Raw genomic sequence first — 21056 nt, 5'->3', positions numbered from 1 at the left:
TTGCCACCAGGGACAGACATATAGGTTCTTGGACCAGGGCACCCCTCCCTTAGCAGTGCTTGAATGGGGTCAGTCTATATTTGCCATTTCTGTGCTCCCAAGGTTGATTACCCCTGTTCCAATTAGCACATTGTTTCTGTAAGTGTATGGTTATATATTAGTGAATTACAGCCAAATCTTGTTGACCTTGGAGCCCTTCTATCTCATTAAGGCACTTTTCCTTAACCCCATATTCAGTAGAACTGGAAGGCTCTGGAAGGCTCCTAGCCCCCGTGAAACTGTATACAGAATTTTGAGTGTATAGTCAAATGTGCATTTTTCTGGAGAAGGGGTGTGTACATTTATCAGATTTTTCAGAAATGAATATCAATTTAAGAGTGAACATCCCATGGCTCCCATGTTCCAGATCTTGTCCTCAGGGCTTTACATACATTATCTCATGTTATCCCCACTGAGTCAAGAATCTTGCCCCAAGTTATCAGTTTGGGCAAGTTAAAAAACTACAGCTTGCTTTTTCTTTCTTTCTTTCTTTCTTTCTTTCTTTCTTTCTTTCTTTCTTTCTTTCTTTCGATTTATTTATTTATTGGAGAGAGAGAGACACACAGAGAACATGGTGGGGAGGGGCAAAGAGAATCTTAAGCAGACTCCCAATGCGGGGCTTGATCTCCAGACCCTGAGATCAGGGCCTGAGCTGACAAGAAGAGTCAGACAATTGACCGAAGGCGCCACCCTGGCGCCCCAAAGAACCACTGCCTTCAGGTGACTCTGTGAATCTTTTCTCTGGTGCAGTCGATGTCTGCCCTGCAGGGAAGTCCTATCCCCCCCAACTTTTTTCTCTTCCTGAATGGAGAAAGAGTTATTGGCAACAGCACATCCACGACCCCTGCCAAATGCAGCTGTGGAATGGCTTTGTTGATTCTTCCTGGACACTGAGCGCCACTGTCTGTCTCAGCATCTCTAGTTACCTGTTTTATCCTCTCATTCACAGATCCCTGTTGTGCGCTCAGATTAGCTCGTGAACTAGCGCCTCGTGTCTGCTTCTCGCCCACCTTGGCGGCTTGGATGCCATCTTCCGCTCTCCTTTCTTCCAAAAGGCAGACCTGCTGTCTGTTTACTCTCCCTTTTACTCCATCAGAGTCTAGAAACTTTACGTTTTCTAAAGGACCATGGGGTTGCTTTCTATCAAAAGTGGTATGCATTTCAATGTTAGCTTTGCAGTAGAAAGTCAGGCAAGAGGCTTTTCAATATTTGTTTATTTACTGACTATTCATTACTTTTCCAGATACTGTTCTAGGCACTACAGATATGGATGAAAAGCTTTGCCCTTGCAGAGCCTAGATTTTAGAGGAAGAAAACAGATAGTAAACAAATAAGTAAAAAATATAGTAGGTCAGATGCTTTTAAGTGCTGAGCAGAGGAAGAAAATAGGGGTAGGGCATAGAGAGGGCCAGGGACCGGGCACTGCATGACCACCGGGTGGTCAGGGAAGGCCTCGCCAAGACGTAACCAGCGAGCAAAGGCCTCTGTGTACAGTGGAGAAAATGTGGGTTTGGGGGCCAGACAGGCCCAAGTTCAAATCCTGACTCTCCCCTTTTAACTGTGTGGTCTTGGGCTAGACCTTAGCTAGACCCAGCTTTAGTTTCTTCCCTTACAGCAATGCAGAGACAAGTACCCACTTCATGAGAACTCTGTAGGATCAGAACAAAAGAATATATATAAAATGTCCAGCACCAAATATGGGAACCACTGTCCTAGCTTTTGCTAGATGATCTTGAGGGTCCATCTAGTCTAGGGTTCCCTTAATTTTGGAGGAGGGTCTGACTTGGATGCAGAGTCCCCAGGGGAAGCGCTGGCGTCTCCTCCCTTCCTGAGTCCCACCCCAAGAGGCGTCTGAACCTTCTCTCCTGATGATTTAGATGCAAACCTCTCTGCAGCAATGGTGTGAACACTCCTTTCTGAAAAGAGGCTTTTTGTTCTTAAGGAATAGTCTTCCTATCTGCCATCCGTTCCCTGATTGCAAAAACCTCCCCTGATTCCACACCCTTGATCTATTTCCATCTCTCTACCACTTGTTTAAAATAAGGAGCTCATTGCTATTCTGCCCACGGCTGCGTCTAAATCATAACTGGGCTGGGAGTTGAATACATTTTTCTTTCTTCTGCTAAATACCACTTTTATCTCTCCGAGCCCACAAGCCCTCGGACGACAGTCTGCTTTAGTGGTCCAGGCGAGGGCCCAAGGACCCCTCTCTTGCTCAGAGGGAGACTCCCTCCCCATGACCTGGGTCTCTCCCCCTGAAAATCCTCCGGCACCTGGAGCTACCCAAAGCCACCTTCCAAGCTGTCCCCTCCTGTTTTCACTGTCCTTCACCCCTTGCTGGGGGTGGGGGCTCTGTGAGCCTTTGAGTCTCCGGTCTGTCCTGTGAAGGCTAGAGTCTCAGCACCCTCTGGACTTACAGCTCCCCTTTTTTTACTTTTGTTATAGAAGGTAGAAGATTGGCAAAATGAGGGATGCAAGGAGCTCCAAAAAGCAATCTCATAAACATGACTTAAAAGAGACTTTTGACTCTGAAAAGAAATGATGTCATCTCTAAATTCAGCCTGAAACTCGTGCTTTTTCATCTCTAATCTTTTCTCGTCTAAGGCTTAACTCCTCCCGGGTACCTCCTTTTCCTTCCCATGAGAAGGGTCAGCATGAGTATCATCTTATAGACCATCATATCAGCCCCACTGGGGAGGGAGGCAGTAGCTTGTCCCAGATTAGGATGTGAGGCTCCCCTGGGGACAGACGAGCCTGGAGTGTCCCTTGGCTGCCTTGTTATTTTAATCATTATGAATTTTTCCTTTTCAGTTAGTCCCCGTGCACTTGTGATAAGAAATCCTTGCCCCCACCATTGCAGACATCAGGTCGAAGGCAAAAGAGTAAGTGCCGCATTCTGTTGTTGGGGAACTGAGAGTCACTGGGAAAACAAAGGGTGAAGGCCCCAGAGAGAGTCGGGAGTACAGGATGGAGGGAGGATCAGAGCCTCTGCCTCAGCTGCAGAAATGGCCCCCTCTAAAGGGGGGGGCTCCCAGCAGGGGAGGCGGATGGCCGGAAATGGGCTCTGAAGCTTGTCAGCCTCTCCTCAGTCCTAATTCTGCTCTTTCCTCGCTGTGTCGCCCTGGACAAGCTATTTTGCCTTTCTGAGCCTCAGTTTCCCCATCTGTACAGTGGGAATAATAACATTTCTACCTTGAGATGTTGTTGTAAGCATTACACAAGATGATACGTAAAAAGGTGCCTAGCACAGTGTGCGACAAACAGTAGCTGTAATTACTAAATGCCTCCAGGACGCTGGGCAGTGTGCCAGTCACTGGAAATACTTACACGAATAAGGCAGATTCCTCGCCTTTGAGGGGTTGATTGTCTTGTGGGTGGAACAGCAAGCCAGCATTACCGTGCAGCGCATTGGGAGTGGCACTGTCTCTGTAGCGGTGGAATAGACCGCCCTGTCTCGAGGTGAAATTATATGTGTGAGCGCAGAAGCTGAACCCGTGACCTTAATAATGGAAATGTAAAAAAATAGTAGTAATAGCAAGTAGCAACCAGCCATTTCCTAAGAGAGGGTGTAAATGTCACAGCGGCCAGTGAATTTCATTTTCTCTTTGGCAAGTCTGGTGATGAATAACGGAAGCGCTGAGTGTGGCTTTTCTAGGGCCTTAATAAAAGTAATTGTCCCTAAGGCCCCGTGCATACCAACTCCTCCTCCGACAAAGGCCAGCAGGGTCAGAACTGGGATGGTATGGGCTCCCCACCCACCCCTTGCCGGGGAAAATAAGTAGCAAAATGGCCAAAGGGCAATTTGGGAGGAGGCTGCTGGCCAGAACCTGGCGAATCCAGTAAGATCGCCAGGGCACGGGCAGTCTCAGTCTGTAGAACACGTGACTCTTGAGTCGGAGCCCCAGGTCGGGTGTGGCGATTACCTAAAAATAAATAAATAAAGTGATCACAAAGTAAGCAGATCATTTGTATGAGGTCAAGGAATTCAGGAAAATGCCTTTTTGCAAAGTTTAGATTCAAGTGGAACCCTCTCCACTGTCCCTCCCTCGGTGGCCTGTGGGGCGTGGCAGGAGATGTGGGAATGATGCGACAAAGGGCCGGAGGTCCTGTCACCCTGCTAGTGACTTCTGCCCACACACAGAGCGTCTGAGGGCATGTCCTCGTGCGGGTTCAGACTTGAGGCCTTGTCCACCGTGCCTTGTGTGTCCTGTCATTTTTGTTTTCCCCCTCACGTGCATATGATACTGTAACGGGGTCTGAATTCTTTTCAGCTCTGGAAACCCACAGATTCTGTAACCCGTCTGTGATGCAAGTACCTGTCACTTCTTAGGAAACTGAGGCTCAGAGAAAGTAAACAATTTATCCAAGATGAAATTGCTAAGATGTGGAAATCCCAAATCTGGAACCCAACTCTGCTGGCTGTGAGTCCAGTTTTGGATGCTTCCTTCCCTAGGGTGTAGGCGTCCCTGGGGCATGCCTGGGCGGATTTGGGCTTTTGCTAAGAAGGAGAAGGTTCTCCCAAAGGGCTGAAGATCTGTGTGGCCTCAAAGCTCCCCTCCTTTTCTCAATACCCCCTTTCGTGTGGGAGGTCACAGGGACATTAGGAAGGCAATGGTGGGGGGTGGAATGAACCCCAGCTTCAGAGGCAGGAGGTCAGAGCTCTCCTCCAACTCTGTGACCCTGAGCACATCGCTGCCCTTCTCAGAGTCTTGGGGTCCTTCTGTACTGTGGGGAGTCTATACCATCTCCCTGCCTACCTCTTGGGTATGACAAGAATCAAAATAACAAGTGACATCAGAAATGCTTTGAAAATATGGAAAGCATGGTAACAAGTGCCAGGCACGATTCTGAACATCTTCATACAAACATGAGGTCTGGCGGCCCTCAGATTGTGTCTCTCATGCATTTGCTCGGTGCTGGAAAAAATGCTTCTAGAGTCCTTCCCCTGTACCAGACACTGTGTTCAGTACTGAGGACCCAAGGAAATCTCCAGGCTTTGAGGAATTCAAAGGGAGAAGAGACAGATGTAGACAAAGAATGATGGCACGTAGATGTGAGGACTTTAAAATGATGTCCGCAGTCGAGACCTCTCATTGAGGTGTCCCGAGGTGCTGTGGGATTTAGAAAGGGGTGGGGTGGACAACAGTTGGGACCAGAGAAGGCCCCACAGAAGGAAGATGAGGAGGAAGGTGATAGGGGGCGTGTGCAGGGGGGTGGAGAGGTAAGAACGTGCACGTGTGTGGACGGGTCTGTGGGTAGGGCAGCATGGCTGGAGCGTGGGCTGTTTGAGGAAGCATGGTAGCTGTTTCTTATTTTTGGAATGGAGCCTCATGGTCACCCTGGAGTCCTCTCCGCGGCGTGCTTAGGTAGGTATGTGTGTGTGTATTGGGTTGCCTCTGGGGAGAGATTTTCTGTTGCTGGTTTTTTTTTTTTTAAGATTTTATTTATTTATTCGACAGAGATAGAGACAGCCAGCGAGAGAGGGAACACAAGCAGGGGGAGTGGGAGAGGAAGAAGCAGGCTCCCAGCGGAGGAGCCTGATGCGGGGCTCGATCCCATAACGCCAGGATCATGCCCTGAGCCAAAGGAAGACGCTTAACCACGGAGCCACCCAGGTGCCCCTTCTGTTGCTGTTTTAAACTGTCTCAGCTGCTACCCGGACCAGCTCATGATCCCTCACTTCTAAGTCAGTGCAGTGCTGTTCAGGTTACAACCTCAACTGCAGGGTCCCGCCATCTCCGAGAGCGCCTAGTGCTGGCAGTTCCTCAGAGAAAGTCTGGTTGCATTGGTTTGCTGCCGACTGGCGTTTAACTCGCCCCATGATGCGGGGTCTTCAGCCAAGCTCTCATGGCTTGGTTTCCATTGGGCCCAGCATCCACCAGGCCATCCCATCCCAGGTCCAGACAAGACTGGTTTTGATCACAATCCACTACAACTTTATACATAAGAGAACACAGGATGCCTTCTTCAGAAGGGACTGTGAATGGGGCAGGTAACTTAGCTTTCCAGAATTCATCTCATGGATGGCATTTAATCTGCACAGACTGTGTTATTTATCCTATGAGCCCTTTCCAGTCGGGACAGTAGGGTCCAACGTTGCCATTTCATGACTTCTTTTCTTTTTCATCGATCCTGATCTTGACCCAGTTTCCCCTACAGAGAGCTGTGTGGATTTCTGTCTTGGACAGAGAGAGTTGGAGCGGAGGAGGAATCTTTAGAGATCACAGTCCTACTTCACAGATGGGGAGAGTGGGGCCCAGAAAAGGCAACAGCCTTGCTCAAAGTTGCACAGGAAGTGCGCTGCAGGGCTAGGCCCAGAACCAGGTCCTCTGACTCTAGTCCGATTTTTTTGGTTGGTATATAAAGGTGCTTCTGTGCTTTGGAAGTGTTCGTGAACCCATCTGCTGTGTACGAGGCAATATGCCATATCCTGGGAAGAGACAGCCGTATAATCCCTGTCCTCTAGGAAGTTACAGCCAGGGTAGCAGAGCGCAAATAGAAAAAGATAGCTGTTTGATTTAAGACGGCCCTGGGGGAAGCCGATATAGTTAGGCAAATTTGGCTATGTCTAGGGGTGAGATCTGTAAAGTTCCGAGTGCCCGCCTAGCCCTCCATGAGCTTCTGAGAGAGATGATTATCAAGATTTTTTGTTTAGAAAAGAAGAAAAAAAAAAGGTTTCAGTCTTGTTAGAAGCAGACAAGCCACAGCAGGACTTCTGGACCAGCCATAGGCCAGCAGAGAGCAGTGAGGAGCCTGAGGGAATGCAAACGAGTCAGATGGGGGACCCGATTCCCAGTGGAGCTGTCCCCTAAGCCATCTGCTCTTGAAGATCCCTCCTGGCAGCCCGGAGCAACTGGGGAGCAGGACGGGGGTCTCTGAAACACAAATCCCCAGTGGTGATAAGGCCACTGGGCAGAAGGCTGTTTGTCTTTCCTCTCTCTCAGTGAGTGGAGTTTATAAAGGACACACGGAGTATTTTTTCTGGCTGGCCCAGTGTCCTTCCCATGCAATGGCTAGGGGCTGCTATCAGAGGCTCCTGAGAGTGGCCATGGATTGGCTTCCAGAAAGACAAGTTAAAACCCTGCTCCAAGGTAAGCTCCTGAGCCTGGACCCTGGCAAATTAGTCTTTTGGCCTGGTTGCCATGGAGACAGACAGGCAGCAGCTGCACTGGGAAAGGAACCAGAAGCTTCACCAACATCTAGGATTCTGAGACAGCCATGGAGGGGGAGGGGGCTTGACACCGCCCTTTCTCCCCCAGATACAGAGGCTCCTGTCTCTCCCCGCCCGCCATCCCCGCCCCAGTGCCTAGATTCAGAAGATCTGGTGAGTTGCCCGAGTCACAAAAGGAGCCATGGCGATGCTGGCTCCTGAAACCCTGCTTTTCTTCCTTCCAGGCCAGTGCCCTCCTGCAGCACCATCATTGTCTCCTGCTCAGCTTTTGGAGCAAACAGATCTTCCAGTGCTGAGCTCCTGGGCCCTGGGAGGGTTCCCTAGCTCCCTCCTTGGAGGTGAGTCCCAGAGTGTGGGCCACCGGAGGCCAATTTGGCCCCATGCTCTGTTGCAGTCTCTGGAGAACCTGGCAGAGGCTGTGTGGGGATGTGACCAGCCATTGTCTGGGAAAGGAGCTTGAAGCTGAGCCTAGAGGGAACTCGGCAAATGATGGGGTTTATTGTTCCCTCATTTGAGGCTACACGGATATCATTAATGTGTGGCTTCAAGTCCTGCCCTCCCTTGCCTGGTGGAAACCGGTCCTTGGCTCTCCCTTCCTATGGGTTATCTCTGGAAATTGAAGGTGGGAGAGTAGGGGCCTGGGATCCAGGACGCCTGAGTCCACTTTCCCAGCAGAGCTGCCAGAAGGTTGTGTCTCAGCGTCTCGGTTTCCTCCTCTTTGGTAAGAGGAGAAATGAGCCTGGTATTGTCTGGGGCGTTGCACACCTGGGTGGTGCATGTGACCGGGGTTGTTACCTAAGAGAGGAGAGCCCTAAAACAGGGATAGTGGAAAGCTGGAGAAATCCAGAGGCTACTACCCATCAGCCAGGATTTTTGATGTTGCTGTTTTAATTATGAAGGTCGTTCATACGTGGGCGTGGAGAAAAATTCTGCCAAAGTATATAGAGTAAATAGGGAAACTGACCCATCACTTCAAGCCACTGGTAATTTTGTTATGTATCTTTTTAGATCTTTCTCTGTGCATACTTCCCACCCCCTCCATACTATATTGTTTTCATTACACAAGTGATATGAGAACACACGTTTATAAGAGAAACAAACACCGCAGAAAAATGTAGAGTCCAAAGCAGAAGTCTCCTTTACAGTATATTCCCTTCCCCAAAGACAACTATTGGTCAAGTTTAACATCCTCCATACATTTACGTACAAACACAAACACAAGAGTTTCAGCTTTTCTTTCTTTAGCATAAATGCAATCATAACATCCACATTCTTCTGCAAGTTGCTTTTCCTGCCACAATAATACATTACCTTGGGGCACCTGGGTGGCTCAGTCGTTAGGCACTGACTCTTGATTTCGGCGCTGGTCATGATCTCAGGGTCGTGGGATTGAGCCTCACCTCCAGCTCCTTGCTCAATGTGGAGTATGCTGGAGATTCTCTCTCTCCCTCCTCTTCTGCCCCTCCCCTCGCTCACTCTTGCTCTCTCTCTGTCTCTCAAATAAATAAATCTTTTAAAAAATATATGTTACCCTGTAGATTTTTCCACGTTGGTATACCTACCCCATTCTCCATAACTGCTGCTTAATATTCTCCATTATGGATATTCTGTACTTATTAAACACTTGAATTGTTTATAATCTTTTGTTATTCATATTATGCTCTGAGCATTTATCTATCTATCTATCTATCTATATCTATCTATGTAGGGTTTATTTCTAGAAGTAGAATTGCTAGGTTGACATGTTTTTATATCTTTAATTTTTCTAAATACTGTGGCAATTTATTTTTAAGTGTTTTGTTTTGTTTTTTTAATTATCCGAGACATGGATGCTCATTACAAAAAAGTGGAAAAGTATAGAAAGCTGTGTAGGGGGAAAAAACACTCACAGGCCCTCCACCCACTTGCCACAATTGTTTACTTTTTGGCATGTTTGCTTCCAGTTATTTCCTATGACCCACTGTTGTCACCGTGATCAGATCATCCTGCAGAGATAATTTCTGCCCAGCTTTTTTTATTTAACGTAATAAACATTTTCCTATGTCACTAAAATATTTTTGTAAGCATCCTTTTTATGATTTCATGATAGGCATTGCATGTACATACCATAATTCCTTAGCTATTCCTCTATTGTTAGACTTTTGAATCGCCTGCAGCTTTTTCACTATAATACCTCAGTGAATATCTTTTTGTATAAATCTTTGAAATCCAATAATTTCCTTAAGCTAGATTCCCAAAAGGAGAATTACTGGATCTAGAGATAGGATTTTAGTGCATCTATTTTTTTAAGTGAAATTTTGAATTGCTGATAGGCACACGTGGTACATAATTCCAAAGGTACTAAAAGTTACACAGTGGGGGCGCCTGGGTGGCACAGCGGTTAAGCGTCTGCCTTCGGCTCAGGGCGTGATCCTGGCGTTCTGGGATCGAGCCCCACATCAGGCTCCTCCGCTATGAGCCTGCTTCTTCCTCTCCCACTCCCCCTGCTTGTGTTCCCTCTCTCGCTGGCTGTCTCTCTCTTTCTGTCAAATAGATAAATAAAATCTTTAAAAAAAAAAAAAGTTACACAGTGAAAAAAAATGTCTTTATCATGTTTGGTCCCTCGGCTGTGGTGGTTCTCCATAAAGGCAACACTATTACCTGGTTTCTTGTGTATCTTTCTTAGGAAAAAAAAAAATATGCGTGTACATATGCACACATATATGCCTACATATGTAGTCTTTTCTTAAACAGAAACAGCATATTGGATGCATACTTTTGTACTTTCTCTCTTAATATTTTTTGATGATTGGTCCGTACATAAAAAGAACCGCCTCATTTTCTAGGAATATTGCATAGAATTTCTTTAAATGGATGCGCCATAACGAATTCTATTGAAATGTTTTGAGGTTGGTTCCCATCTTTCGCTGTTGGAGCTGTGCAGTAAGGAATGTCCTTACATATGTACCGTTTTGACCATGTGCTAGAGTACCCATCTGTAGAACAGATCTCTTCGAGGGGAATCGCTGGGTCCCTGGAAATGTGCACTTTACATATTGCTAGCTAGTGGCGGTCTCCTTAGAAAGTGCGAATTTCCTCATTAAAGGGCAAGGACAGCTTTTAAACCTCTTGATTCAAATGGCCAAACTGCTTTCCAGAAAAGTGTTACCTATTTACACTCTTGCCAACAAAACACCAGCGCTCTGTTCCCTTCTCCCACGGAGTAAAAATAGCACGCTGATGTTTGTGGTGTTTTGTGCTCAGTTGTCATTTTTTCAAAAGGATCTGTGAAAGACTAGTGAAAGTGAGCAAAGAGTTAATTTTTAAACCTAAAACCGTTTTAAAAGCACAGGATCTGGGAAAATGTCCTAATCCCACTTTTGTCGCTCTATATGTGTGACCTTGGGAAATTGCGTGTCCTCTCCGAGACTAAGGTCTTAGAGTTGTCCGGGGGAGGAGATGAGATAATGCACTCAGTACAGTGCTTGGCATGTAACAAGGGCTCAAAACGTGGTAGCTAAGAAGAAAAGTTTGCTAAGGAAAAAATGCCAGCCCTCCAAGTAATCCCAACTGAGAGAGGAAGGGAGCCTTCCAGGCTCTGAAAAGGAGGCTGGGCGGTGCCAGCTTTGTTCTTTCCCTCAAATTCTCCCTCTGGTCTTTCCTGCCTTGAAGAAAAAAAGGGAAATCTGGCCAGCAGCCCCTGGGGAGAAGCACCTCACACTAAGACTAGCTCTTAAGAGGGACTGGGATCTGGGACCTCACCCAGAGTCCCCTTGTGCGCCTCGGAGGAGGAGCGCAGGCAGGGTTAGTCTTCGTCCTCCGTGGGGGTCCCTGTCGCGGGGCTTCCACAGCCCGATGGGAGCCTGGGAAGTGAAAAGTGCTGACCCAGCCTTGCATCTCTTACTCCCAGCTAACAGCAGACCGTTGCTGCCTGTGCCTCCCGGGGTCCAGCATCTCAGAGCTGCCCCGGTGGGCGCGGCCGTGTGCTTGCTGGCTAGGGAGGTCCTTGTGACTTGTCATTAGTGCGGTTCTCTGCAGCGCTCTCTTCCAGCCACCCAGGCGCTGGCTGCAGGGCTCGGGCAGAACCAGCCCACCCTCGAGGTGCTGCAAGTGGCAGGGCGGGGTCGCTGGGGCTCGCGCAGGGTGCTGGGTGCTGCGGTCAGCTTGGCGAGCCTGGGATGCAGGGTGGCCTTCGTGGGCTCCGCACCTGCAGGAGTCCCGAGAGGCTTGCCCTCCCCCACCTCCCTGAGCAGGGCTGCAATCAGCTGCTTAGAGACGCCATTTCTGTCCCCACCCTTGTCTGGGTTGGAAGAGCCAATCACGATCTTCGCGTGGAGCTGTGAAAGCTGCAGGTAGAGACCAACTCGGGTGGGAGAGCGGATCCATGGAGCACAGTGAAGCCATTTTCTGGGAGGCTTTGGAGTCATTTCCACTCACAGTATAATCACTGGCTGGAGGATTTCAGCCTTTTCTTCCCCACAGCCTTTCCCTTGATTTTCCAGGGAGAAAGGACAGTGACCATATGGCGTGGTGCAAAGATTGAGCCCCGTGGAAGCAGGGGGCGTGGGGGCTACTCTTGGCCCTGAACCCAGCCCTGCTCTCTGACTATGAGAAAGCAGTACAGCCCCAGGCCTGTCTTCTCATCTATAAAGATGCAGTGAGGAATAGAGTTAGACCATGTCAGATATTGGTGAGGGTTGTGGGGAAATGGGTTTATACCCTGTGCCCTGACAATTCTATTCCTTGGTTTCTACCCTGGAGAAATACTTAAGACGGTACATTCAAGGAGGCTGGCCACTGCAGGATCATTTTCATAACAAAGCACTGAAAACCATTCAATGGCCATCAATAGGGAAAGTATAAATAAGAGTCTGTTTTCATAATGGGTCACTATATTGCAGTTCGAAGGAGTAAATTGGAGCTATATGTGCAGGGACATGGACAGAGCTCAAAATATGTTAGGACAGAAAGCTGCAGAATAATGAATACAGCATAATACAGCTTCTGCAACGTAGCCAACAGAACTGTGGTATATTCAAACATATGTAATGCATTTTTTTTTTAAATGAAAAGATACACTTCCAACTCAATAAGAGTGGCTTTCTCTGGGGAGAGGGGCAGGGAGTTGGGATAGCCAGTGGTGGTGAAAGGGAACTTGTAACATTCTGATTTTTTATTTTAAAAAATGACAGTGTGGGGCGCCTGGGTGGCTCAGTCAGTTGAGCGGCCGACTCTTAATTTCATCTCAAGTCATGATCTCAGAGTCCTGGGATCAAGCCGCACAGTGGGCTCTGCGTTCAGCAGGGACTCTGCTTGAGGATTCTCTCTCTCCCTCTCCCCCCCTCCCAGTGCTCTCTCTCCCCCTCTCTAAAATAAATAAGTAAATCTTAAAAAAAACAAAACAAAACACTAAATTCCTGTCATTGAAGCCACCATGCAGCTGTGGCACTTTGCTAAGGCACCCCAGGAAAGTAATACACCCCACACCCTCCTGCTTAGATGGGGGCTGCACTCTCCAAGGATCTGAGTTGGCAGGTGCCCAAGCTGGGAATGGATTTGAGGGAGGGGGCGGGCAGGAGACCAATTAGGAGGCTGCCGTGGTAATCCAGGAGCGTGGTGGGGTCTGCCAGAGCCCAGCAGTGCTGATGCTTACTAATCGATACAAGGGCTTAGCAATAAGCCTGTGAAGGTCTATAAATCAACCCGAGTTCCAGTGACACATGAGCTTCTCTTCCCCTTGCGTATTCGCTCTTGTACAGCATCCCACCCTTCTCCTGACACCCCCGCCACCCCCACGTCCCGGGCTTGAATCCTACTCAGTCTGTACTTTCCCCCGCCTTCCAATGGGTGTGATTTCAGCGGGCTTGGTTTCAGCTTCCTGTGACAGCTGTAACCTCTGTTCTCGCTGAATTGCTAAGATTGCTGATAAACACCAACTGCTTGGAAGTTTGGGAAGTAATTGGGAACATGTCCCCATGCCAGGCCATGGAGAAGTGGTCTATGGAATGGCCCAGGAATTTAATGAAGTAAGAGTAACCTGTAAACCCCTTCTGTCTTTAGGCCTACAAGCCCCCATTCAAGAAAAAGACTAGATCTTATAAAATGAAAGCCGTCCTCCTAGCCCCATGTGGGAGGAAGAGTCCACTTACTTGTCCAAAGCCCCAGAGGCCCAGGAGAGGGTGAGTGCTACAGCCTTACTGTCCCCACACCATCTTTCTTGCTCACATTGTGTTTATTTGGAAAAAGGTGGTTGGAGGAAACAATAGAAAGCAGTCACCCCAGCCTCCACATTAAAAGAAATGTCACTGGGTAAGAAGACACGGAGCTACACACAAGGTGGTATCCCTAGTTGGATCCTGGATCCGATGGGAAAATGTAGACTCCAATTAAAGCTAGCCATTTCGTTGATAGTGCTGTACCAGTGTTAATGTTTTAGTTTGGATAAATGTTCTGTGATTATGTAAGATGTTGACGTTAGGGCAAGCAGGCTGGAGGGTATATGAGAATTCTGTGTACTATCTTTGCAACTCTCTGGAAATCTGAAATGATTTCAAATTAAAAGCTTAAAAACGAGTAAAAAAAATATTTTTAAACGTCCCCGGAATGGTACTTTTTGAATTGCAAGAGACTAGACTCCAGGATAAACCCTCAGTTATACTGCCTGACCTGTGGCCCTAAGTGTTGTTTAGTGGTCAAAAAGACATCAGCCAAAAGATTCAGTATTTGCTGAGCATCTGTTCATGGCACTGTAGGGATATGAGGAGGAAATCATATATAATCCTACCCTCAAGGAACTCATTCTCTAGTGAGGAGTACAAAGATGTGTATGGTTCGACTCAACACCAGGCATAGTATGGAGGAGTCACAGAGATGAACCAAGACCTTGAGGGTGGAGAGAATTTCAATAGACACAGAGGCCAAGGGACTCCAGGCTGAGGGTTAGTATCAGCAAAACACTGAAACATATTAGGTGTACGACTTTTCACGGAGCTGGGAATAGTGCAATAAAACAGATTTGGAGGGGGTCGTGGGGGGGGTAGGGGTTTCAGAGACAGGAGTACCTAAGATCAGTCAGGAGGACAAAATTCTCTTCTGTTCTTAAAATACAATTGTTTCATATTAATAAAAATAATATGTTCACTTTAAGAAGTTTGGGAATTCCAGAAAAGTACAAAGAAGAAAACTAAACTCAATTGTTATTTTACCCTCCAAACAAATACTTTGTTGCATTTTATTTTGCTCCTATTTGAGTTCATATAGTACACACAGTTGGGGAGCCTTTGTTTGTTTCTTTCATTAGCATAATATCACAAGCCTTTCCCCATCTCATTAAAGAGATTCTTAAAGCATGAAGGGAGTCCACCTTCCTCCTACTGCAAGAATCTTTCTTGCATTCCCAGCAGCTGAATGACAAATCTTTGTCTGGATACCTTCCATAGCAAGAATCTCATTCATTCTTATGAGGTCCATTCTGTTGTTAGCCAAATCCTTCCATGCATCTTACTTGCGCTACCCTCTAACGATCCTTTTTTGAGATGACAGATCTTCAAATACATCAAGAATCAAAGAGTCTCAGAGTTTACTTGATCGTGAGGTAGACTGCAGTTAGCTCACGGAGGGTCGCAGATGCCATGCCAAGGATGACATAAATCCAAGGGAGTCATCCACAAAAAAAATTTTTTTTTTTTTTTACATGTTAGGCATCTGTATGTTTCTCATCTGGTGTGCCCCAAAGTTTAATCCATCAAGTATTTTCGAGCAGAAAAGTGGCATGATCAGAGCTGTGCTTGAGAACTCACACTACAGCGCTCACCTATTGAGGGTTTGTTACGCAGCAGACACTAATGCTAGGTACTTTACATTTAGCATTTCAGGCTGTTGTTCCTGACAACAACCTTAGGAAGTTGGGGCATCATCCTGATTTCACAGGTGATGAAACACAGGCCTAAAAAGTGAGAAGCCATCTGCCCACGCTCACACGAGTAGTAACTGGACAGTCCCCCGCAGCATCATTTAAAGCATAGAATTCAAATTCCTGCTGTGACATGAATTAGCCGCGGGGCCTTGGACAAATGTCTAAAGCTCTCTGGGCCTTTCTCCCCAATCTGGAAAATAATAGGGTTAGCCGGCTAAAAGCACAGGCTTAGAGCCAGGCTGCAAAAGCTCTTCACTTCTGTGTAGCCTAGTTGGACTAGTGATTCAATCTCTGCAGGCCTACTGCTAACATTTGCCAGACCCGAGGCAGGAGTATAAAAGAGAAGCCCACATACCTTAGGTCTAAGTATGTAAGAGTTATAAACCAAACTCACACACTATTTTTTAAAAATATATGTTTTATCCTTCTACCTTGAGAAATATGCCCCTGTAATAAGCTAGAATGGCAGGTTTTGAGTTGAGAATTCTTGGATTCCTTGGAGTTCCAGGTCAGAGCGTGACAGAGCCAGCCCCTTTCACTTCCTTTTTCTGGCCCTCATGCCCAGGTTCTGTCCCTACCCCTGCACCCAGGATGGAAGGATGAACCAGGGAAGGGGCTGGCAGAGAGGCTGAAAGTGGACTCAGGTCATTTGGACAGGGAATTCTGTTCCAGGGAGAACTCGTATCCTTGGCCCCAGGGGATAGCTTGCCTGGGAGAAGGGGCACAGCTGGAGGGTTGGAGTGCAGCCCTTGAAAGTGCAGGGCCTAGGGCGAGGACCCTGTTTGGTACTACGTCTAAGGAAGATACTGTGTCTCTGTGTCTCAGTTTCCTTTAGAGCGACCAGCTCATCCAGGTTTGGCTAGGACTTTCCTACTTTAAGCACTGAAAGTCCTGCATCCCAGAAAACCCCTCAGTCCTGGGCAAGCCAGGGTAGTTGGTCACCCTTGTTTCCTCAGCTTTACAGTTAGGCTAATAATATTTCATAAGATTGTTATGAGGATTAAATGAGTTATCTCACGGAGAGTGTTTAGACCAGCGCCTGCCTCATGGTAATTATTCTGTGAGTATGTTAGCTACTGTCATTTTTGTCCAATTATTTTTACTGTATTAAAACACACATAACAGGGATGCCTGGGTGGCTCAGTCGGTTAAGCATCTGCCTTTGGCTCAGGTCATGATCCTAGAGTCCTGGGATCGAGCCCCATGGTGGGCTCCTGCTCAGCAGGGAGCCTACTTCTCCCTCTGCCTGCTACTTCCCCTGCTTATATAAGCTCTCTCTCTGACAAATAAATAAATGAAATCTTAAAAAAAAATACACATAACAAAAAAATACACGTATAAAATTTGCCATCTTAACTATTTTTTTAAAAGATTTTATTTATTTTAGAGAGGGAGAGTGTGTATAAATGGGGGGGAGGGGCAGAAGAAGAGGAGAGAGAGAATCTCAAGCCAACTCCCTGCTGAGCATGGAGCCCCATGGGGGGCTCGATCCCATGACCCCAAGATCATGACCTGAGCCAAAATCAAAAGTCAGATGCTTAACTGACTGAGCCAGTCAAACGCCCCCTTAACTATTTTTAAGTATTCAGTTCAGTGATATTAAATACATTCATAATGTTGTGCAGTCACCATCACCACCCATCTCCATAACTCTTTGCACCTTGTAAAACTGAAATTCTGTCCCCACTAAATAATAACCCCCTAGTTCCTCTTACCCCCAGCCCCGGCAACCATCATTCTATTTTCTAAATCTCTGTGATTTTGATGACTCTAACATCTCATATAAGGAAATGGAATCATACAGGATTTTTATCTTTTTGTGACTGGTTTATTTCACTGAGCATAATATCCTCAAGGTCCATCCATGTTGTAGCTGGTGTCAGAATTTCCTTCTTTTTAAGGCTGAATCATATTCCATTGTATGGACGTACCACATTTCACTTACCTGCATATCTGTAAATGGACATTAGCGTTGCTTCCACGTTTTAGCTATTGTGAATAATGCTGCCGCGAACACGGATGTACAAATATCCCTTCAAAACTCTACTTTCAGGGGCGCCTGGGTGGCACAGCGGTTAAGCGTCTGCCTTCAGCTCAGGGCGTGATCCCGGTGTCATGGGATCGAGCCCCATATCAGGCTCCTCCGCTATGAGCCTGCTTCTTCCTCTCCCACTCCCCCTGCTTGTGTTCCCTCTCTCGCTGGCTGTCTCTATCTCTGTCGAATAAATAAAATCTTTAAAAAAAAAAAACAAAACTCTACTTTCAGTTATTTTGGGTGAATACCCAGAAGTGGAATTACTGGATCATATGGCAGTTCTATTTTTAATATTTTGAGGAACCTCCATGCTGTTTTCCACAGTGACTCTACCATCTGATGTTCCCAACAGTGCACAAAATCTCCAGTTTCTCCATATCCTCTCCAACACTTGTTATTTTCCGTTTTTTTGTTTTGCTTTATAGTAGCCATCCTAATAGGTGTGAGGTGGTACTTGTTGTGGTTTTGATTTGCATTCCCCTAATGCTTAGTGATGTTGAACATATTTTCATGTGCTTACTTGCCATTTGCATATCTTCTTTGGAGAAATGTCTATTGAAGGCCTTTCTTTGTTCATATTTGAAGTAGGTTGTTTGTTGAGTTTTAGAAGTTCTCTCTGTATACTGGATGTGACTCCCTTATCAGATATATAATTTGCAATTATTGCCTCCCATTCTGGGGGTTGCTTTTTGACTCTGTTGATAATCTTTTGATGCACAAAATTTTGAATTTTCATAAAATCCAATTTGTCTATTTTTTTCTTTTGTTGTCTGTGCCTTTGATGTTACATGTAAGAAATCATTGCCAAATTGAATGTCATGAAGCCTTTGCCCTATTGTTTCCGTCTAAGAGTTTTATAGTTTTATAAACATTTAGATCACTGATCCATTTTGAATTGATTTTTGTATATGGTGTGAGGTAAGGGCCCAGCTTCATTCTTTTGCACGTGAATGAATATCCAGTTTTCCCAGCACCATTTGTTGAAAAGACTGTCCTTTCCCTATTGAATGAATCTTGGCGTTCTCGTCAAAAGTTATTTGACCCCATATACAAGGGTTTATTTCTGGGCTCTCTATTCTATTCCATTGGGCTGTATGTCTGTCTTTATGCCAGTACTACACTGTTTTGATTCCTGTAGTTTTGTAGTAAGTTATGAAATCAGGAAGTGTGGGTGCTGCAGCTTTGTTCTTTTTGTAGCTATTATCATCTTAAAGGTTCCGTTCTACTAGAAAATGCTAACTTTCTATAATTGGAGACTTGGGTGAGAAAGAGGGAAGAGTTGAGTCTGACTGAAGTTTTAAACCTGGAGGGAGAGTGTCTAGCAAAGCCACCAGCTAAATGGGAAACTTAAATGTTAGGACATGCAGCGAGAGGACTGGCAGGAGTAGGGACACCTTGGCCATTGTTCCACTCACACATTTAATATGGGCACCCTTTACTACATTTCAGTGACTCAAAAATGCCATTGATTTTTAAGATACTATTATTTTATGACCCACTAAGAAAATACGCTGTCAGTAATTTGACATGCTATTTATTGTCCTCAGAGACAAAAACGTGGAGAAAACATAAGATGCATAGCCAGGCACTGTGTCAGGCATCATGGGGGAGGGCGTGGGGCGCAATACAGCCAAGAAAAAGACCCTGCCTTCAAAAGGCTTCCAATCTCATAGCGACACCTGCAGACACTTCCACCACTGGACGGAGTGGGAGGAGGGCTACCGTGCAGACACCAGAGCTGTTCTGAGATCAGCTGCTGCTTGTCAAGTATTTACAGGAGATATGAATATAGACAGAATTGACAGCCACATCTTTCTTGGGATTTCTAGTCCTCCCCCTCCTTTTCCCCGATGCCTGAAATTTTTAGGGACAAAGCCTTTCACACCATTTTTGAATGAATTGAGATAATTAAAATACCACATGGTGAGTGTTGAACTAGTACAACTCCTGTGCAAGGCAGTTTGGCACTGTCCAAATTACAGATGCATTTGCCCTTTGACCTCACAATACCACACTAGGAAAAGGTCTTGCAGATCTACTCACCCATGTGGAAAATGTCATATATATATGTGTGTGTGTGTGTGTGTGTGTGTATGGTTATTCATTACAGCAGTGTTTGAAATAGCAAATAATTGGGAATAACCTAAAAGCCATGGATAGGGCACAGATTAACTAGATTATGGACTATTCATACAGTGGATCCCAGATCAAGGAAATGCTTGATGTATAAACAGGGAAAAGATCCCTGACATGTATTGTGAGGTGAAAAAATGCTAAGTGCAGAACCGTTACAGTTGACTACCATTTGTATGATGCAGGGGGAATGAGAATACACATCTACAAACTTGTTGAAGAGACTCTAGGATACCCAGGAAATTGATGACAGTGGTTATGATTGGGGAAGGTCGGTAGATTTGCCAGATGGGGACAGAAAAGGGAGGAAGACTTTTTATTCTTTCTCTCTTTTTTTTTTAAGATTTTATTTATTTTTTAGAGAGAGAGAAAGAGAGAGAGAGCATGAGCAGTGGGGAGGGGCAGAGGGAGAAGCAGACTCCCCACTGAGCAGGAAGCCCAGTGCAGGATTCGATCCGGGGACCCTGGGATCACGACCTGAGCCAAAGGCAGATGCTTAACTGACCGAGCCACCCAGGTACCCTTTTTACGCTTTATTTCTAAACTACATGAATGGGTTTTCCAAAATGCTAAATTAATTGAATTTTTAAAAACATCGAATAGGAAGAGTTAACCCAGTGACTCTGATTCCCACCATAGTGTGGGAATTCATTCATTCATCCATCCATTCATTCAATAATCCATTCATTCGTTCGTTCCATAACCTATAGTAATCAAGAACCTTCTCTAGCGACAAGAGTTAACACGTGCCAGGCGTCGTGCTAAGCACCCTTATGTAAGTTTTCTCATTTAGTCCTCACCACCCTTCTGTGGCGCAGGTGTCTAGTATCACAGAGGAGGAGATGGAAGATGACAGTGGAGGGTCTTGCCTAAAGTCAGCTGCACACAGGCAGGTCCCACCGTCCTGGGCCAGGCCCTGTTCTGGATCAGAGGGATGTCGAGATCCAGGCACAAGCCCCGCCCTCTTGGACTTAATGGGCTCCTGAGGGAGACGGGCATGTAAAATAGATTCACAGACAGGGCTTGAACAGGGAAGGGAGTGTTAGAGCACAGTGCCTAAGGATTAGGGGACAGAGGGAACAGAGAGGCTGGGGACAAGGAGAAAACCTCTCCCACAATATCCTTTGGCCAAGGACAGGCCCCATAAGCGCTGGAACCCGGCGGCGCCCATGCGAGAGACAACCCCGGCAGCCTCAGAGCCAACAATGAACAAAGGCTGCAGTGCTCTGTAAGGACAGAGGAGATCTGACAACAGCCCGGCGCGTTTGATCAGTGTAGACATCCCTTCTAGACTTTGAAGCCTGAAGTGCTCTCCTTTCGCTGTCTACACAGATCAAATAAGCTGGAGGGCTGCCATATCTTGCCTTCACTCTGTGCTAATCCCTAGTCACAGTCAGCTCCGCGGCAATCCGACCAAACCATCTGAGCGGAGGCAAAAATAATTCTCACAGGCAAAGATAGGCACTTCCAAGATGTGAACATTAACTCCTTGCTGCCACTTCAGGAGGGAGTGGCTTTTAAAGTGAGTTTTAGCCAGCTTCCAAGAAAGGAGCTGCTGCTCCTCTCCAAAGTGAAGTGGCAAAGCTGTTTTCTGGCCTTCGAGTTGAAAGCCCTTCCTATTCCAGGGCTTGTTTAGGAACACCCTATAGACAGAGTTGACAATCAATAGCTGCGGTCTGGCCCTCAGAAAAGCAGCCCCACCTAGGAAACCGGGATCACCTCACCACACAAGCACCTTTTTATGCAAAGGATTGTTAAAGGGGCAGCCTTACCCCCGCCCCCTC

The 21056-nt window shown here is 46.5% G+C and overlaps 1 protein-coding gene across 12 annotated transcripts in view; it reads left to right on the top strand.

The window, feature by feature from the left end:
* PAFAH2 (platelet activating factor acetylhydrolase 2) overlaps nt 1-13379 on the top strand; it is a 58441-nt gene extending 45062 nt beyond the window's left edge. For 3 of the 12 annotated variants that reach the window (XR_569536.2, XR_569532.2, XR_569530.2), the window contains 4 exons: nt 2851-2921; nt 4311-4460; nt 7435-7548; nt 13250-13376. The gene's annotated coding sequence lies outside the window, so the exon portion shown is untranslated. Of the gene's footprint in view, nt 1-2850; nt 2922-4310; nt 4461-5498; nt 5520-7434; nt 7549-13249 lie in introns of those variants that run through there. The other 9 variants (XR_569531.2, XR_569525.2, XR_569527.2 and 6 more) reach the window with 8 other exon arrangements.
* The last annotated feature ends 7677 nt before the right edge of the window (nt 13380-21056 follow it).

Source organism: Ursus maritimus, unplaced genomic scaffold (assembly GCF_017311325.1).
Source record: "Ursus maritimus isolate PB19 unplaced genomic scaffold, ASM1731132v1 scaffold_32, whole genome shotgun sequence".
Classification (NCBI taxonomy): Eukaryota; Metazoa; Chordata; class Mammalia; order Carnivora; family Ursidae; genus Ursus; species Ursus maritimus.
Note: the sequence above shows the minus strand (reverse complement) of the source record. Positions and strands in the feature narration are given on the sequence as shown.